General features: G+C 53.4%; 14 non-coding genes across 14 annotated transcripts; all 14 read right to left on the minus strand.

Annotated features, from left to right (window-relative positions):
* Positions 1-40: 40 nt before the first annotated feature.
* On the minus strand, positions 41-112 carry TRNAE-CUC (transfer RNA glutamic acid (anticodon CUC)). The gene has a single exon. It is a non-coding gene; the product is annotated as a tRNA-Glu (tRNA).
* Positions 113-742: 630 nt separating this feature from the next.
* Positions 743-814, minus strand: TRNAE-UUC (transfer RNA glutamic acid (anticodon UUC)). The gene has a single exon. It is a non-coding gene; the product is annotated as a tRNA-Glu (tRNA).
* Positions 815-2,962: 2,148 nt separating this feature from the next.
* Positions 2,963-3,034, minus strand: TRNAE-UUC (transfer RNA glutamic acid (anticodon UUC)). Its single transcript has one exon. It is a non-coding gene; the product is annotated as a tRNA-Glu (tRNA).
* Positions 3,035-4,480: 1,446 nt separating this feature from the next.
* On the minus strand, positions 4,481-4,552 carry TRNAE-CUC (transfer RNA glutamic acid (anticodon CUC)). The gene has a single exon. It is a non-coding gene; the product is annotated as a tRNA-Glu (tRNA).
* A 630-nt stretch (positions 4,553-5,182) lies between these two features.
* On the minus strand, positions 5,183-5,254 carry TRNAE-UUC (transfer RNA glutamic acid (anticodon UUC)). Its single transcript has one exon. It is a non-coding gene; the product is annotated as a tRNA-Glu (tRNA).
* Positions 5,255-6,700: 1,446 nt separating this feature from the next.
* TRNAE-CUC (transfer RNA glutamic acid (anticodon CUC)) lies at positions 6,701-6,772 on the minus strand. Its single transcript has one exon. It is a non-coding gene; the product is annotated as a tRNA-Glu (tRNA).
* A 2,148-nt stretch (positions 6,773-8,920) lies between these two features.
* TRNAE-CUC (transfer RNA glutamic acid (anticodon CUC)) lies at positions 8,921-8,992 on the minus strand. Its single transcript has one exon. It is a non-coding gene; the product is annotated as a tRNA-Glu (tRNA).
* A 2,148-nt stretch (positions 8,993-11,140) lies between these two features.
* Positions 11,141-11,212, minus strand: TRNAE-CUC (transfer RNA glutamic acid (anticodon CUC)). Its single transcript has one exon. It is a non-coding gene; the product is annotated as a tRNA-Glu (tRNA).
* Positions 11,213-13,360: 2,148 nt separating this feature from the next.
* TRNAE-CUC (transfer RNA glutamic acid (anticodon CUC)) lies at positions 13,361-13,432 on the minus strand. The gene has a single exon. It is a non-coding gene; the product is annotated as a tRNA-Glu (tRNA).
* A 630-nt stretch (positions 13,433-14,062) lies between these two features.
* On the minus strand, positions 14,063-14,134 carry TRNAE-UUC (transfer RNA glutamic acid (anticodon UUC)). The gene has a single exon. It is a non-coding gene; the product is annotated as a tRNA-Glu (tRNA).
* Positions 14,135-15,580: 1,446 nt separating this feature from the next.
* On the minus strand, positions 15,581-15,652 carry TRNAE-CUC (transfer RNA glutamic acid (anticodon CUC)). Its single transcript has one exon. It is a non-coding gene; the product is annotated as a tRNA-Glu (tRNA).
* Positions 15,653-16,282: 630 nt separating this feature from the next.
* Positions 16,283-16,354, minus strand: TRNAE-UUC (transfer RNA glutamic acid (anticodon UUC)). Its single transcript has one exon. It is a non-coding gene; the product is annotated as a tRNA-Glu (tRNA).
* Positions 16,355-17,800: 1,446 nt separating this feature from the next.
* TRNAE-CUC (transfer RNA glutamic acid (anticodon CUC)) lies at positions 17,801-17,872 on the minus strand. Its single transcript has one exon. It is a non-coding gene; the product is annotated as a tRNA-Glu (tRNA).
* Positions 17,873-18,502: 630 nt separating this feature from the next.
* TRNAE-UUC (transfer RNA glutamic acid (anticodon UUC)) lies at positions 18,503-18,574 on the minus strand. Its single transcript has one exon. It is a non-coding gene; the product is annotated as a tRNA-Glu (tRNA).
* Positions 18,575-19,044: the final 470 nt, after the last annotated feature.

Below are 19,044 nucleotides of genomic sequence, written 5' to 3' on the forward strand. Positions count from 1 at the left end.
CTGCGGGAAGGAAAAGCATTCAAGGGCAGAAGGAGGACTGTTCCCTGACCGGGAATCGAACCCGGGCCGCGGCGGTGAGAGCGCCGAATCCTAACCACTAGACCACCAGGGAACCCACAGCCATACAGCAAAAGTTCCTACACTGCTCTCCTAGTGACAAAGCTCATGGGGGCTGAAAGCATATTTTATTCTACAGCGAATATGAATCAGAACTTGAAAAAACACTCATGATTCCACCAGACTGTTTGTCACTTCCAAGCACAGGCCATCCCCTCCCCCGTGCTACTGAACCGACGAATTCCTGTACAATCGGGATCCCCGGGAAATCACAAGAGGGACACCTAGTGGCCGCTGATAGCTCAAAGACAGCTGGTACACCTTCTCACACCTACCTCGTTATTCAGCTTGCTGGAAGAATACATTGCGAATGACCGATTCAAGAGTGCAAGGGAGAAGAGTGCTCCAAAGTAGATGTATACATCGCAGCCGGGTTTTCCAGCAATTTACCTTTCTGATGAGCTGGTACTGCACTTTACGCCCACATAGAGCACCTGACTGGGTGGGGGACTGCGTGCGCATGAAGGTGGCTGAGGGCAATGGGAGCAAAGCAACCTGGGACACAGGGGACCCAGCCCCTTTCCTCTGCTTTCGTCTATAGGTCGGGGTGCCTTTTTAAGGACCTTCGATTAAAAAAAGCTGAGCTGCGTGGACAAATTACGCACGTCTACGTCTTAGAGGGATCTTCCCTGACCGGGAATCGAACCCGGGCCGCGGCGGTGAAAGCGCCGAATCCTAGCCACTAGACCACCAGGGAGGAGATGCTCTTGTGAGCCTGCCTTGCTCACTTCCTTATTGTGACTAAGCTAACTCCACTGTATAGATTGCCCATAAAGTACGAGTGGGGAAAAGTTAGGTGTCACACAGTGTGTTTGTCATAAGCAATTACCTTTATCCTCCTGCAAAAGCCTTTTTACTCTGCAATCACCTCTTGCTGGACAGCCTGCGCTGGAGCAGCCAGCATGAAAAGGGAGCTGAGTAAGGCAGGGCCTAGGGTCTCACCAGGGTGGCCGAGTGGTTAAGGCGTTGGACTTAAGATCCAATGGACAGTTGTCCGCATGGGTTCGAGCCCCATCCCTGGTATGGGTTTTCAGCGGGTGTGTAGGAACTTGCAGATGCTTTTGTAAAGCATTTTCCTCTGCCCTCCTCACCCTCCCAGTGCCCTTCCTTAACAGTCCCAATTCACGTCTCAGCTGTGGGGTCTGCTGCTACTCTGCACTTAGCATGGATGCTTCCCAAAGCAATGCAGTGCCACCTACGCAGAGCCCCTGCTTAGAGAAATACACCTCCTATGTCTTTTCCCACTGAAGGGAGCAGGAGGAAGTACTTGCTTCCTGGGGAACATGGGCCTGCCACTGGAATTTGTTAACCCGCCTCTTGCGGATTTCTCCCCTTTCTTTGATTTACACCTGCAGGCTCTCCCTTGCCATCGGAGCAGGATCTGCTGATGCAGGCCCGGCAGGATCAAATGTGCAAAGGCTTGTCCCCAGGCCTCGGGAAAAAATTGAGCAGAGATTCCCGCCTCCGCCTCCTCTTGCCTTCCGAACGGGCTTCCAAACGGGCAATGCCCTGACGGGTCCCCCACGCCCCATCCTGCCCATGCCCACACCCCTGTATATGAGGGTGACCCATGTCCCTCACCCTCCATGCTCGAACGGAAGACACGTGTGTCCTGAGGGGAGCGCCAGACAGGCATTTCTCCGGCCAGGCAGACCCCTGCAGCACCCGTTAGGCTCCAAAGCCTGTACATTCCCAAGATGCCACTGGTCACTATGCAAATCAGACAGCCCTGGCCACACCCTCTCCGCCGCTGGGCTCTGCTGCTTTCGGTACGTGCAGCTCAGCTTTTTCCTACCCTGAACCAGACTTCCGTTTCAGCAAAAAGGTGGGTTGCAGTGGGTCCGGGATGCCATTTGGAGACAAAGCCTGCGGCCCTGTCAAAGATGACTTCCTGCCGCACACCATGTGGTCAAAAGCCTACGAAAAGAAGCGCACCTCGGAATACAGAATCTCACTTCCTCAAGAGCCTTGCACAAGAGATTTTCCTCCCGCCGAGGAAAGCAACTCAAAGGGAACCTTGCGAAAATCAAATTAGGAGCCAGATTGCGGGATGCTAGGCAAACTGTTTGTCAGAAAAGCAAATTCATTTTGAGAAGCCCTGACCTGCGGGAAGGAAAAGCATTCAAGGGCAGAAGAAGGACTGTTCCCTGACCGGGAATCGAACCCAGGCCGCGGCGGTGAGAGCGCCGAATCCTAACCACTAGACCACCAGGGAACCCACAGCCATACAGCAAAAGTTCCTACACTGCTCTCCTAGTGACAAAGCTCATGGGGGCTGAAAGCATATTTTATTCTACAGCGAATATGAATCAGAACTTGAAAAAACACTCATGATTCCACCAGACTGTTTGTCACTTCCAAGCACAGGCCATCCCCTCCCCCGTGCTACTGAACCGACGAATTCCTGTACAATCGGGATCCCCGGGAAATCACAAGAGGGACACCTAGTGGCCGCTGATAGCTCAAAGACAGCTGGTACACCTTCTCACACCTACCTCGTTATTCAGCTTGCTGGAAGAATACATTGCGAATGACCGATTCAAGAGTGCAAGGGAGAAGAGTGCTCCAAAGTAGATGTATACATCGCAGCCGGGTTTTCCAGCAATTTACCTTTCTGATGAGCTGGTACTGCACTTTACGCCCACATAGAGCACCTGACTGGGTGGGGGACTGCGTGCGCATGAAGGTGGCTGAGGGCAATGGGAGCAAAGCAACCTGGGACACAGGGGACCCAGCCCCTTTCCTCTGCTTTCGTCTATAGGTCGGGGTGCCTTTTTAAGGACCTTCGATTAAAAAAAGTTGAGCTGCGTGGACAAATTACGCACGTCTACGTCTTAGAGGGATCTTCCCTGACCGGGAATCGAACCCGGGCCGCGGCGGTGAAAGCGCCGAATCCTAGCCACTAGACCACCAGGGAGGAGATGCTCTTGTGAGCCTGCCTTGCTCACTTCCTTATTGTGACTAAGCTAACTCCACTGTATAGATTGCCCATAAAGTACGAGTGGGGAAAAGTTAGGTGTCACACAGTGTGTTTGTCATAAGCAATTACCTTTATCCTCCTGCAAAAGCCTTTTTACTCTGCAATCACCTCTTGCTGGACAGCCTGCGCTGGAGCAGCCAGCATGAAAAGGGAGCTGAGTAAGGCAGGGCCTAGGGTCTCACCAGGGTGGCCGAGTGGTTAAGGCATTGGACTTAAGATCCAATGGACAGTTGTCCGCATGGGTTCGAGCCCCATCCCTGGTATGGGTTTTCAGCGGGTGTGTAGGAACTTGCAGATGCTTTTTTAAAGCATTTTCCTCTGCCCTCCTCACCCTCCCAGTGCCCTTCCTTAACAGTCCCAATTCACGTCTCAGCTGTGGGGTCTGCTGCTACTCTGCACTTAGCATGGATGCTTCCCAAAGCAATGCAGTGCCACCTACGCAGAGCCCCTGCTTAGAGAAATACACCTCCTATGTCTTTTCCCACTGAAGGGAGCAGGAGGAAGTACTTGCTTCCTGGGGAACATGGGCCTGCCACTGGAATTTGTTAACCCGCCTCTTGCGGATTTCTCCCCTTTCTTTGATTTACACCTGCAGGCTCTCCCTTGCCATCGGAGCAGGATCTGCTGATGCAGGCCCGGCTGGATCAAATGTGCAAAGGCTTGTCCCCAGGCCTCGGGAAAAAATTGAGCAGAGATTCCCGCCTCCGCCTCCTCTTGCCTTCCGAACGGGCTTCCAAACGGGCAATGCCCTGACGGGTCCCCCACACCCCATCCTGCCCATGCCCACACCCCTGTATATGAGGGTGACCCATGTCCCTCACCCTCCATGCTCGAACGGAAGACACGTGTGTCCTGAGGGGAGCGCCAGACAGGCATTTCTCCGGCCAGGCAGACCCCTGCAGCACCCGTTAGGCTCCAAAGCCTGTACATTCCCAAGATGCCACTGGCCACTATGCAAATCAGACAGCCCTGGCCACACCCTCTCCGCCGCTGGGCTCTGCTGCTTTCGGTACGTGCAGCTCAGCTTTTTCTTACCCTGAACCAGACTTCCGTTTCAGCAAAAAGCTGGGTTGCAGTGGGTCCGGGATGCCATTTGGAGACAAAGCCTGCGGCCCTGTCAAAGATGACTTCCTGCCGCACACCATGTGGTCAGAATCCTACGAAAAGAAGCGCACCTCGGAATACAGAATCTCACTTCCTCAAGAGCCTTGCACAAGAGATTTTCCTCCCGCCGAGGAAAGCAACTCAAAGGGAACCTTGCGAAAATCAGATTAGGAGCCAGATTGCGGGATGCTAGGCAAACTGTTTGTCAGAAAAGCAAATTCATTTTGAGAAGCCCTGACCTGCGGGAAGGAAAAGCATTCAAGGGCAGAAGGAGGACTGTTCCCTGACCGGGAATCGAACCCGGGCCGCGGCGGTGAGAGCGCCGAATCCTAACCACTAGACCACCAGGGAACCCACAGCCATACAGCAAAAGTTCCTACACTGCTCTCCTAGTGACAAAGCTCATGGGGGCTGAAAGCATATTTTATTCTACAGCGAATATGAATCAGAACTTGAAAAAACACTCATGATTCCACCAGACTGTTTGTCACTTCCAAGCACAGGCCATCCCCTCCCCCGTGCTACTGAACCGACGAATTCCTGTACAATCGGGATCCCCGGGAAATCACAAGAGGGACACCTAGTGGCCGCTGATAGCTCAAAGACAGCTGGTACACCTTCTCACACCTACCTCGTTATTCAGCTTGCTGGAAGAATACATTGCGAATGACCGATTCAAGAGTGCAAGGGAGAAGAGTGCTCCAAAGTAGATGTATACATCGCAGCCGGGTTTTCCAGCAATTTACCTTTCTGATGAGCTGGTACTGCACTTTACGCCCACATAGAGCACCTGACTGGGTGGGGGACTGCGTGCGCATGAAGGTGGCTGAGGGCAATGGGAGCAAAGCAACCTGGGACACAGGGGACCCAGCCCCTTTCCTCTGCTTTCGTCTATAGGTCGGGGTGCCTTTTTAAGGACCTTCGATTAAAAAAAGCTGAGCTGCGTGGACAAATTACGCACGTCTACGTCTTAGAGGGATCTTCCCTGACCGGGAATCGAACCCGGGCCGCGGCGGTGAAAGCGCCGAATCCTAGCCACTAGACCACCAGGGAGGAGATGCTCTTGTGAGCCTGCCTTGCTCACTTCCTTATTGTGACTAAGCTAACTCCACTGTATAGATTGCCCATAAAGTACGAGTGGGGAAAAGTTAGGTGTCACACAGTGTGTTTGTCATAAGCAATTACCTTTATCCTCCTGCAAAAGCCTTTTTACTCTGCAATCACCTCTTGCTGGACAGCCTGCGCTGGAGCAGCCAGCATGAAAAGGGAGCTGAGTAAGGCAGGGCCTAGGGTCTCACCAGGGTGGCCGAGTGGTTAAGGCGTTGGACTTAAGATCCAATGGACAGTTGTCCGCATGGGTTCGAGCCCCATCCCTGGTATGGGTTTTCAGCGGGTGTGTAGGAACTTGCAGATGCTTTTTTAAAGCATTTTCCTCTGCCCTCCTCACCCTCCCAGTGCCCTTCCTTAACAGTCCCAATTCACGTCTCAGCTGTGGGGTCTGCTGCTACTCTGCACTTAGCATGGATGCTTCCCAAAGCAATGCAGTGCCACCTACGCAGAGCCCCTGCTTAGAGAAATACACCTCCTATGTCTTTTCCCACTGAAGGGAGCAGGAGGAAGTACTTGCTTCCTGGGGAACATGGGCCTGCCACTGGAATTTGTTAACCCGCCTCTTGCGGATTTCTCCCCTTTCTTTGATTTACACCTGCAGGCTCTCCCTTGCCATCGGAGCAGGATCTGCTGATGCAGGCCCGGCTGGATCAAATGTGCAAAGGCTTGTCCCCAGGCCTCGGGAAAAAATTGAGCAGAGATTCCCGCCTCCGCCTCCTCTTGCCTTCCGAACGGGCTTCCAAACGGGCAATGCCCTGACGGGTCCCCCACACCCCATCCTGCCCATGCCCACACCCCTGTATATGAGGGTGACCCATGTCCCTCACCCTCCATGCTCGAACGGAAGACACGTGTGTCCTGAGGGGAGCGCCAGACAGGCATTTCTCCGGCCAGGCAGACCCCTGCAGCACCCGTTAGGCTCCAAAGCCTGTACAATCCCAAGATGCCACTGGCCACTATGCAAATCAGACAGCCCTGGCCACACCCTCTCCGCCGCTGGGCTCTGCTGCTTTCGGTACGTGCAGCTCAGCTTTTTCTTACCCTGAACCAGACTTCCGTTTCAGCAAAAAGCTGGGTTGCAGTGGGTCCGGGATGCCATTTGGAGACAAAGCCTGCGGCCCTGTCAAAGATGACTTCCTGCCGCACACCATGTGGTCAGAATCCTACGAAAAGAAGCGCACCTCGGAATACAGAATCTCACTTCCTCAAGAGCCTTGCACAAGAGATTTTCCTCCCGCCGAGGAAAGCAACTCAAAGGGAACCTTGCGAAAATCAGATTAGGAGCCAGATTGCGGGATGCTAGGCAAACTGTTTGTCAGAAAAGCAAATTCATTTTGAGAAGCCCTGACCTGCGGGAAGGAAAAGCATTCAAGGGCAGAAGGAGGACTGTTCCCTGACCGGGAATCGAACCCGGGCCGCGGCGGTGAGAGCGCCGAATCCTAACCACTAGACCACCAGGGAACCCACAGCCATACAGCAAAAGTTCCTACACTGCTCTCCTAGTGACAAAGCTCATGGGGGCTGAAAGCATATTTTATTCTACAGCGAATATGAATCAGAACTTGAAAAAACACTCATGATTCCACCAGACTGTTTGTCACTTCCAAGCACAGGCCATCCCCTCCCCCGTGCTACTGAACCGACGAATTCCTGTACAATCGGGATCCCCGGGAAATCACAAGAGGGACACCTAGTGGCCGCTGATAGCTCAAAGACAGCTGGTACACCTTCTCACACCTACCTCGTTATTCAGCTTGCTGGAAGAATACATTGCGAATGACCGATTCAAGAGTGCAAGGGAGAAGAGTGCTCCAAAGTAGATGTATACATCGCAGCCGGGTTTTCCAGCAATTTACCTTTCTGATGAGCTGGTACTGCACTTTACGCCCACATAGAGCACCTGACTGGGTGGGGGACTGCGTGCGCATGAAGGTGGCTGAGGGCAATGGGAGCAAAGCAACCTGGGACACAGGGGACCCAGCCCCTTTCCTCTGCTTTCGTCTATAGGTCGGGGTGCCTTTTTAAGGACCTTCGATTAAAAAAAGCTGAGCTGCGTGGACAAATTACGCACGTCTACGTCTTAGAGGGATCTTCTCTGACCGGGAATCGAACCCGGGCCGCGGCGGTGAAAGCGCCGAATCCTAGCCACTAGACCACCAGGGAGGAGATGCTCTTGTGAGCCTGCCTTGCTCACTTCCTTATTGTGACTAAGCTAACTCCACTGTATAGATTGCCCATAAAGTACGAGTGGGGAAAAGTTAGGTGTCACACAGTGTGTTTGTCATAAGCAATTACCTTTATCCTCCTGCAAAAGCCTTTTTACTCTGCAATCACCTCTTGCTGGACAGCCTGCGCTGGAGCAGCCAGCATGAAAAGGGAGCTGAGTAAGGCAGGGCCTAGGGTCTCACCAGGGTGGCCGAGTGGTTAAGGCGTTGGACTTAAGATCCAATGGACAGTTGTCCGCATGGGTTCGAGCCCCATCCCTGGTATGGGTTTTCAGCGGGTGTGTAGGAACTTGCAGATGCTTTTGTAAAGCATTTTCCTCTGCCCTCCTCACCCTCCCAGTGCCCTTCCTTAACAGTCCCAATTCACGTCTCAGCTGTGGGGTCTGCTGCTACTCTGCACTTAGCATGGATGCTTCCCAAAGCAATGCAGTGCCACCTACGCAGAGCCCCTGCTTAGAGAAATACACCTCCTATGTCTTTTCCCACTGAAGGGAGCAGGAGGAAGTACTTGCTTCCTGGGGAACATGGGCCTGCCACTGGAATTTGTTAACCCGCCTCTTGCGGATTTCTCCCCTTTCTTTGATTTACACCTGCAGGCTCTCCCTTGCCATCGGAGCAGGATCTGCTGATGCAGGCCCGGCAGGATCAAATGTGCAAAGGCTTGTCCCCAGGCCTCGGGAAAAAATTGAGCAGAGATTCCCGCCTCCGCCTCCTCTTGCCTTCCGAACGGGCTTCCAAACGGGCAATGCCCTGACGGGTCCCCCACGCCCCATCCTGCCCATGCCCACACCCCTGTATATGAGGGTGACCCATGTCCCTCACCCTCCATGCTCGAACGGAAGACACGTGTGTCCTGAGGGGAGCGCCAGACAGGCATTTCTCCGGCCAGGCAGACCCCTGCAGCACCCGTTAGGCTCCAAAGCCTGTACATTCCCAAGATGCCACTGGTCACTATGCAAATCAGACAGCCCTGGCCACACCCTCTCCGCCGCTGGGCTCTGCTGCTTTCGGTACGTGCAGCTCAGCTTTTTCTTACCCTGAACCAGACTTCCGTTTCAGCAAAAAGGTGGGTTGCAGTGGGTCCGGGATGCCATTTGGAGACAAAGCCTGCGGCCCTGTCAAAGATGACTTCCTGCCGCACACCATGTGGTCAGAAGCCTACGAAAAGAAGCGCACCTCGGAATACAGAATCTCACTTCCTCAAGAGCCTTGCACAAGAGATTTTCCTCCCGCCGAGGAAAGCAACTCAAAGGGAACCTTGCGAAAATCAAATTAGGAGCCAGATTGCGGGATGCTAGGCAAACTGTTTGTCAGAAAAGCAAATTCATTTTGAGAAGCCCTGACCTGCGGGAAGGAAAAGCATTCAAGGGCAGAAGAAGGACTGTTCCCTGACCGGGAATCGAACCCGGGCCGCGGCGGTGAGAGCGCCGAATCCTAACCACTAGACCACCAGGGAACCCACAGCCATACAGCAAAAGTTCCTACACTGCTCTCCTAGTGACAAAGCTCATGGGGGCTGAAAGCATATTTTATTCTACAGCGAATATGAATCAGAACTTGAAAAAACACTCATGATTCCACCAGACTGTTTGTCACTTCCAAGCACAGGCCATCCCCTCCCCCGTGCTACTGAACCGACGAATTCCTGTACAATCGGGATCCCCGGGAAATCACAAGAGGGACACCTAGTGGCCGCTGATAGCTCAAAGACAGCTGGTACACCTTCTCACACCTACCTCGTTATTCAGCTTGCTGGAAGAATACATTGCGAATGACCGATTCAAGAGTGCAAGGGAGAAGAGTGCTCCAAAGTAGATGTATACATCGCAGCCGGGTTTTCCAGCAATTTACCTTTCTGATGAGCTGGTACTGCACTTTACGCCCACATAGAGCACCTGACTGGGTGGGGGACTGCGTGCGCATGAAGGTGGCTGAGGGCAATGGGAGCAAAGCAACCTGGGACACAGGGGACCCAGCCCCTTTCCTCTGCTTTCGTCTATAGGTCGGGGTGCCTTTTTAAGGACCTTCGATTAAAAAAAGCTGAGCTGCGTGGACAAATTACGCACGTCTACGTCTTAGAGGGATCTTCTCTGACCGGGAATCGAACCCGGGCCGCGGCGGTGAAAGCGCCGAATCCTAGCCACTAGACCACCAGGGAGGAGATGCTCTTGTGAGCCTGCCTTGCTCACTTCCTTATTGTGACTAAGCTAACTCCACTGTATAGATTGCCCATAAAGTACGAGTGGGGAAAAGTTAGGTGTCACACAGTGTGTTTGTCATAAGCAATTACCTTTATCCTCCTGCAAAAGCCTTTTTACTCTGCAATCACCTCTTGCTGGACAGCCTGCGCTGGAGCAGCCAGCATGAAAAGGGAGCTGAGTAAGGCAGGGCCTAGGGTCTCACCAGGGTGGCCGAGTGGTTAAGGCGTTGGACTTAAGATCCAATGGACAGTTGTCCGCATGGGTTCGAGCCCCATCCCTGGTATGGGTTTTCAGCGGGTGTGTAGGAACTTGCAGATGCTTTTGTAAAGCATTTTCCTCTGCCCTCCTCACCCTCCCAGTGCCCTTCCTTAACAGTCCCAATTCACGTCTCAGCTGTGGGGTCTGCTGCTACTCTGCACTTAGCATGGATGCTTCCCAAAGCAATGCAGTGCCACCTACGCAGAGCCCCTGCTTAGAGAAATACACCTCCTATGTCTTTTCCCACTGAAGGGAGCAGGAGGAAGTACTTGCTTCCTGGGGAACATGGGCCTGCCACTGGAATTTGTTAACCCGCCTCTTGCGGATTTCTCCCCTTTCTTTGATTTACACCTGCAGGCTCTCCCTTGCCATCGGAGCAGGATCTGCTGATGCAGGCCCGGCTGGATCAAATGTGCAAAGGCTTGTCCCCAGGCCTCGGGAAAAAATTGAGCAGAGATTCCCGCCTCCGCCTCCTCTTGCCTTCCGAACGGGCTTCCAAACGGGCAATGCCCTGACGGGTCCCCCACACCCCATCCTGCCCATGCCCACACCCCTGTATATGAGGGTGACCCATGTCCCTCACCCTCCATGCTCGAACGGAAGACACGTGTGTCCTGAGGGGAGCGCCAGACAGGCATTTCTCCGGCCAGGCAGACCCCTGCAGCACCCGTTAGGCTCCAAAGCCTGTACAATCCCAAGATGCCACTGGCCACTATGCAAATCAGACAGCCCTGGCCACACCCTCTCCGCCGCTGGGCTCTGCTGCTTTCGGTACGTGCAGCTCAGCTTTTTCTTACCCTGAACCAGACTTCCGTTTCAGCAAAAAGCTGGGTTGCAGTGGGTCCGGGATGCCATTTGGAGACAAAGCCTGCGGCCCTGTCAAAGATGACTTCCTGCCGCACACCATGTGGTCAGAATCCTACGAAAAGAAGCGCACCTCGGAATACAGAATCTCACTTCCTCAAGAGCCTTGCACAAGAGATTTTCCTCCCGCCGAGGAAAGCAACTCAAAGGGAACCTTGCGAAAATCAGATTAGGAGCCAGATTGCGGGATGCTAGGCAAACTGTTTGTCAGAAAAGCAAATTCATTTTGAGAAGCCCTGACCTGCGGGAAGGAAAAGCATTCAAGGGCAGAAGGAGGACTGTTCCCTGACCGGGAATCGAACCCGGGCCGCGGCGGTGAGAGCGCCGAATCCTAACCACTAGACCACCAGGGAACCCACAGCCATACAGCAAAAGTTCCTACACTGCTCTCCTAGTGACAAAGCTCATGGGGGCTGAAAGCATATTTTATTCTACAGCGAATATGAATCAGAACTTGAAAAAACACTCATGATTCCACCAGACTGTTTGTCACTTCCAAGCACAGGCCATCCCCTCCCCCGTGCTACTGAACCGACGAATTCCTGTACAATCGGGATCCCCGGGAAATCACAAGAGGGACACCTAGTGGCCGCTGATAGCTCAAAGACAGCTGGTACACCTTCTCACACCTACCTCGTTATTCAGCTTGCTGGAAGAATACATTGCGAATGACCGATTCAAGAGTGCAAGGGAGAAGAGTGCTCCAAAGTAGATGTATACATCGCAGCCGGGTTTTCCAGCAATTTACCTTTCTGATGAGCTGGTACTGCACTTTACGCCCACATAGAGCACCTGACTGGGTGGGGGACTGCGTGCGCATGAAGGTGGCTGAGGGCAATGGGAGCAAAGCAACCTGGGACACAGGGGACCCAGCCCCTTTCCTCTGCTTTCGTCTATAGGTCGGGGTGCCTTTTTAAGGACCTTCGATTAAAAAAAGCTGAGCTGCGTGGACAAATTACGCACGTCTACGTCTTAGAGGGATCTTCTCTGACCGGGAATCGAACCCGGGCCGCGGCGGTGAAAGCGCCGAATCCTAGCCACTAGACCACCAGGGAGGAGATGCTCTTGTGAGCCTGCCTTGCTCACTTCCTTATTGTGACTAAGCTAACTCCACTGTATAGATTGCCCATAAAGTACGAGTGGGGAAAAGTTAGGTGTCACACAGTGTGTTTGTCATAAGCAATTACCTTTATCCTCCTGCAAAAGCCTTTTTACTCTGCAATCACCTCTTGCTGGACAGCCTGCGCTGGAGCAGCCAGCATGAAAAGGGAGCTGAGTAAGGCAGGGCCTAGGGTCTCACCAGGGTGGCCGAGAGGTTAAGGGGTTGGACTTAAGATCCAATGGACAGTTGTCCGCATGGGTTCGAGCCCCATCCCTGGTATGGGTTTTCAGCGGGTGTGTAGGAACTTGCAGATGCTTTTGTAAAGCATTTTCCTCTGCCCTCCTCACCCTCCCAGTGCCCTTCCTTAACAGTCCCAATTCACGTCTCAGCTGTGGGGTCTGCTGCTACTCTGCACTTAGCATGGATGCTTCCCAAAGCAATGCAGTGCCACCTACGCAGAGCCCCTGCTTAGAGAAATACACCTCCTATGTCTTTTCCCACTGAAGGGAGCAGGAGGAAGTACTTGCTTCCTGGGGAACATGGGCCTGCCACTGGAATTTGTTAACCCGCCTCTTGCGGATTTCTCCCCTTTCTTTGATTTACACCTGCAGGCTCTCCCTTGCCATCGGAGCAGGATCTGCTGATGCAGGCCCGGCAGGATCAAATGTGCAAAGGCTTGTCCCCAGGCCTCGGGAAAAAATTGAGCAGAGATTCCCGCCTCCGCCTCCTCTTGCCTTCCGAACGGGCTTCCAAACGGGCAATGCCCTGACGGGTCCCCCACGCCCCATCCTGCCCATGCCCACACCCCTGTATATGAGGGTGACCCATGTCCCTCACCCTCCATGCTCGAACGGAAGACACGTGTGTCCTGAGGGGAGCGCCAGACAGGCATTTCTCCGGCCAGGCAGACCCCTGCAGCACCCGTTAGGCTCCAAAGCCTGTACATTCCCAAGATGCCACTGGTCACTATGCAAATCAGACAGCCCTGGCCACACCCTCTCCGCCGCTGGGCTCTGCTGCTTTCGGTACGTGCAGCTCAGCTTTTTCTTACCCTGAACCAGACTTCCGTTTCAGCAAAAAGGTGGGTTGCAGTGGGTCCGGGATGCCATTTGGAGACAAAGCCTGCGGCCCTGTCAAAGATGACTTCCTGCCGCACACCATGTGGTCAGAATCCTACGAAAAGAAGCGCACCTCGGAATACAGAATCTCACTTCCTCAAGAGCCTTGCACAAGAGATTTTCCTCCCGCCGAGGAAAGCAACTCAAAGGGAACCTTGCGAAAATCAAATTAGGAGCCAGATTGCGGGATGCTAGGCAAACTGTTTGTCAGAAAAGCAAATTCATTTTGAGAAGCCCTGACCTGCGGGAAGGAAAAGCATTCAAGGGCAGAAGAAGGACTGTTCCCTGACCGGGAATCGAACCCGGGCCGCGGCGGTGAGAGCGCCGAATCCTAACCACTAGACCACCAGGGAACCCACAGCCATACAGCAAAAGTTCCTACACTGCTCTCCTAGTGACAAAGCTCATGGGGGCTGAAAGCATATTTTATTCTACAGCGAATATGAATCAGAACTTGAAAAAACACTCATGATTCCACCAGACTGTTTGTCACTTCCAAGCACAGGCCATCCCCTCCCCCGTGCTACTGAACCGACGAATTCCTGTACAATCGGGATCCCCGGGAAATCACAAGAGGGACACCTAGTGGCCGCTGATAGCTCAAAGACAGCTGGTACACCTTCTCACACCTACCTCGTTATTCAGCTTGCTGGAAGAATACATTGCGAATGACCGATTCAAGAGTGCAAGGGAGAAGAAGGCTCCAAAGTAGATGTATACATCGCAGCCGGGTTTTCCAGTAATTTACCTTTCTGATGAGCTGGTACTGCACTTTACGCCCACATAGAGCACCTGACTGGGTGGGGGACTGCGTGCGCATGAAGGTGGCTGAGGGCAATGGGAGCAAAGCAACCTGGGACACAGGGGACCCAGCCCCTTTCCTCTGCTTTCGTCTATAGGTCGGGGTGCCTTTTTAAGGACCTTCGATTAAAAAAAGCTGAGCTGCGTGGACAAATTACGCACGTCTACGTCTTAGAGGGATCTTCCCTGACCGGGAATCGAACCCGGGCCGCGGCGGTGAAAGCGCCGAATCCTAGCCACTAGACCACCAGGGAGGAGATGCTCTTGTGAGCCTGCCTTGCTCACTTCCTTATTGTGACTAAGCTAACTCCACTGTATAGATTGCCCATAAAGTACGAGTGGGGAAAAGTTAGGTGTCACACAGTGTGTTTGTCATAAGCAATTACCTTTATCCTCCTGCAAAAGCCTTTTTACTCTGCAATCACCTCTTGCTGGACAGCCTGCGCTGGAGCAGCCAGCATGAAAAGGGAGCTGAGTAAGGCAGGGCCTAGGGTCTCACCAGGGTGGCCGAGTGGTTAAGGCGTTGGACTTAAGATCCAATGGACAGTTGTCCGCATGGGTTCGAGCCCCATCCCTGGTATGGGTTTTCAGCGGGTGTGTAGGAACTTGCAGATGCTTTTTTAAAGCATTTTCCTCTGCCCTCCTCACCCTCCCAGTGCCCTTCCTTAACAGTCCCAATTCACGTCTCAGCTGTGGGGTCTGCTGCTACTCTGCACTTAGCATGGATGCTTCCCAAAGCAATGCAGTGCCACCTACGCAGAGCCCCTGCTTAGAGAAATACACCTCCTATGTCTTTTCCCACTGAAGGGAGCAGGAGGAAGTACTTGCTTCCTGGGGAACATGGGCCTGCCACTGGAATTTGTTAACCCGCCTCTTGCGGATTCCTCCCCTTTCTTTGATTTACACCTGCAGGCTCTCCCTTGCCATCGGAGCAGGATCTGCTGATGCAGGCCCGGCTGGATCAAATGTGCAAAGGCTTGTCCCCAGGCCTCGGGAAAAAATTGAGCAGAGATTCCCGCCTCCGCCTCCTCTTGCCTTCCGAACGGGCTTCCAAACGGGCAATGCCCTGACGGGTCCCCCACGCCCCATCCTGCCCATGCCCACACCCCTGTATATGAGGGTGACCCATGTCCCTCACCCTCCATGCTCGAACGGAAGACACGTGTGTCCTGAGGGGAGCGCCAGACAGGCATTTCTCCGGCCAGGCAGACCCCTGCAGCACCCGTTAGGCTCCAAAGCCTGTACATTCCCAAGATGCCACTGGTCACTATGCAAATCAGACAGCCCTGGCCACACCCTCTCCGCCGCTGGGCTCTGCTGCTATCGGAACGTGCAGCTCAGCTTTTTCTTACCCTGAACCAGACTTCCGTTTCAGCAAAAAGGTGGGTTGCAGTGGGTCCGGGATGCCATTTGGAGACAAAGCCTGCGGCCCTGTCAAAGATGACTTCCTGCCGCACACCATGTGGTCAGAAGCCTACGAAAAGAAGCGCACCTCGGAATACAGAATCTCACTTCCTCAAGAGCCTTGCACAAGAGATTTTCCTCCCGCCGAGGAAAGCAACTCAAAGGGAACCTTGCGAAAATCAAATTAGGAGCCAGATTGCGGGATGCTAGGCAAACTGTTTGTCAGAAAAGCAAATTCATTTTGAGAAGCCCTGACCTGCGGGAAGGAAAAGCATTCAAGGGCAGAAGAAGGACTGTTCCCTGACCGGGAATCGAACCCGGGCCGCGGCGGTGAGAGCGCCGAATCCTAACCACTAGACCACCAGGGAACCCACAGCCATACAGCAAAAGTTCCTACACTGCTCTCCTAGTGACAAAGCTCATGGGGGCTGAAAGCATATTTTATTCTACAGCGAATATGAATCAGAACTTGAAAAAACACTCATGATTCCACCAGACTGTTTGTCACTTCCAAGCACAGGCCATCCCCTCCCCCGTGCTACTGAACCGACGAATTCCTGTACAATCGGGATCCCCGGGAAATCACAAGAGGGACACCTAGTGGCCGCTGATAGCTCAAAGACAGCTGGTACACCTTCTCACACCTACCTCGTTATTCAGCTTGCTGGAAGAATACATTGCGAATGACCGATTCAAGAGTGCAAGGGAGAAGAAGGCTCCAAAGTAGATGTATACATCGCAGCCGGGTTTTCCAGTAATTTACCTTTCTGATGAGCTGGTACTGCACTTTACGCCCACATAGAGCACCTGACTGGGTGGGGGACTGCGTGCGCATGAAGGTGGCTGAGGGCAATGGGAGCAAAGCAACCTGGGACACAGGGGACCCAGCCCCTTTCCTCTGCTTTCGTCTATAGGTCGGGGTGCCTTTTTAAGGACCTTCGATTAAAAAAAGCTGAGCTGCGTGGACAAATTACGCACGTCTACGTCTTAGAGGGATCTTCCCTGACCGGGAATCGAACCCGGGCCGCGGCGGTGAAAGCGCCGAATCCTAGCCACTAGACCACCAGGGAGGAGATGCTCTTGTGAGCCTGCCTTGCTCACTTCCTTATTGTGACTAAGCTAACTCCACTGTATAGATTGCCCATAAAGTACGAGTGGGGAAAAGTTAGGTGTCACACAGTGTGTTTGTCATAAGCAATTACCTTTATCCTCCTGCAAAAGCCTTTTTACTCTGCAATCACCTCTTGCTGGACAGCCTGCGCTGGAGCAGCCAGCATGAAAAGGGAGCTGAGTAAGGTAGGGCCTAGGGTCTCACCAGGGTGGCCGAGTGGTTAAGGCGTTGGACTTAAGATCCAATGGACAGTTGTCCACATGGGTTCGAGCCCCATCCCTGGTATGGGTTTTCAGCGGGTATGTAGGAACTTGCAGATGCTTTTTTAAAGCATTTTCCTCTGCCCTCCTCACCCTCCCAGTGCCCTTCCTTAACAGTCCCAATTCACGTCTCAGCTGTGGGGTCTGCTGCTACTCTGCACTTAGCATGGATGCTTCCCAAAGCAATGCAGTGCCACCTACGCAGAGCCCCTGCTTAGAGAAATACACCTCCTATGTCTTTTCCCACTGAAGGGAGCAGGAGGAAGTACTTGCTTCCTGGGGAACATGGGCCTGCCACTGGAATTTGTTAACCCGCCTCTTGCGGATTTCTCCCCTTTCTTTGATTTACACCTGCAGGCTCTCCCTTGCCATCGGAGCAGGATCTGCTGATGCAGGCCCGGCTGGATCAAATGTGCAAAGGCTTGTCCCCAGGCCTCGGGAAAAAATTGAGCAGAGATTCCCGCCTCCGCCTCCTCTTGCCTTCCGAACGGGCTTCCAAACGGGCAATGCCCTGACGGGTCCCCCACACCCCATCCTGCCCATGCCCACACCCCTGTATATGAGGGTGACCCATGTCCCTCACCCTCCATGCTCGAACGGAAGACACGTGTGTCCTGAGGGGAGCGCCAGACAGGCATTTCTCCGGCCAGGCAGACCCCTGCAGCACCCGTTAGGCTCCAAAGCCTGTACATTCCCAAGATGCCACTGGCCACTATGCAAATCAGACAGCCCTGGCCACACCCTCTCCGCCGCTGGGCTCTGTTGCTTTCGGTACGTGCAGCTCAGCTTTTTCTTACCCTGAACCAGACTTCCGTTTCAGCAAAAAGCTGGGTTGCAGTGGGTCCGGGATGCCATTTGGAGACAAAGCCTGCGGCCCTGTCAAAGATGACTTCCTGCCGCACACCATGTGGTCAGAATCCTACGAAAAGAAGCGCACCTCGGAATACAGAATCTCACTTCCTCAAGAGCCTTGCACAAGAGATTTTCCTCCCGCCGAGGAAAGCAACTCAAAGGGAACCTTGCGAAAATCAGATTAGGAGCCAGATTGCGGGATGCTAGGCAAACTGTTTGTCAGAAAAGCAAATTCATTTTGAGAAGCCCTGACCTGCGGGAAGGAAAAGCATTCAAGGGCAGAAGAAGGACTGTTCCCTGACCGGGAATCGAACCCGGGCCGCGGCGGTGAGAGCGCCGAATCCTAACCACTAGACCACCAGGGAACCCACAGCCATACAGCAAAAGTTCCTACACTGCTCTCCTAGTGACAAAGCTCATGGGGGCTGAAAGCATATTTTATTCTACAGCGAATATGAATCAGAACTTGAAAAAACACTCATGATTCCACCAGACTGTTTGTCACTTCCAAGCACAGGCCATCCCCTCCCCCGTGCTACTGAACCGACGAATTCCTGTACAATCGGGATCCCCGGGAAATCACAAGAGGGACACCTAGTGGCCGCTGATAGCTCAAAGACAGCTGGTACACCTTCTCACACCTACCTCGTTATTCAGCTTGCTGGAAGAATACATTGCGAATGACCGATTCAAGAGTGCAAGGGAGAAGAGTGCTCCAAAGTAGATGTATACATCGCAGCCGGGTTTTCCAGCAATTTACCTTTCTGATGAGCTGGTACTGCACTTTACGCCCACATAGAGCACCTGACTGGGTGGGGGACTGCGTGCGCATGAAGGTGGCTGAGGGCAATGGGAGCAAAGCAACCTGGGACACAGGGGACCCAGCCCCTTTCCTCTGCTTTCGTCTATAGGTCGGGGTGCCTTTTTAAGGACCTTCGATTAAAAAAAGCTGAGCTGCGTGGACAAATTACGCACGTCTACGTCTTAGAGGGATCTTCCCTGACCGGGAATCGAACCCGGGCCGCGGCGGTGAAAGCGCCGAATCCTAGCCACTAGACCACCAGGGAGGAGATGCTCTTGTGAGCCTGCCTTGCTCACTTCCTTATTGTGACTAAGCTAACTCCACTGTATAGATTGCCCATAAAGTACGAGTGGGGAAAAGTTAGGTGTCACACAGTGTGTTTGTCATAAGCAATTACCTTTATCCTCCTGCAAAAGCCTTTTTACTCTGCAATCACCTCTTGCTGGACAGCCTGCGCTGGAGCAGCCAGCATGAAAAGGGAGCTGAGTAAGGCAGGGCCTAGGGTCTCACCAGGGTGGCCGAGTGGTTAAGGCGTTGGACTTAAGATCCAATGGACAGTTGTCCGCATGGGTTCGAGCCCCATCCCTGGTATGGGTTTTCAGCGGGTGTGTAGGAACTTGCAGATGCTTTTTTAAAGCATTTTCCTCTGCCCTCCTCACCCTCCCAGTGCCCTTCCTTAACAGTCCCAATTCACGTCTCAGCTGTGGGGTCTGCTGCTACTCTGCACTTAGCATG

The sequence above is a fragment of the Triturus cristatus genome, chromosome 5_2 (assembly GCF_964204655.1).
Source record: "Triturus cristatus chromosome 5_2, aTriCri1.1, whole genome shotgun sequence".
NCBI lineage: Eukaryota > Metazoa > Chordata > Amphibia > Caudata > Salamandridae > Triturus > Triturus cristatus.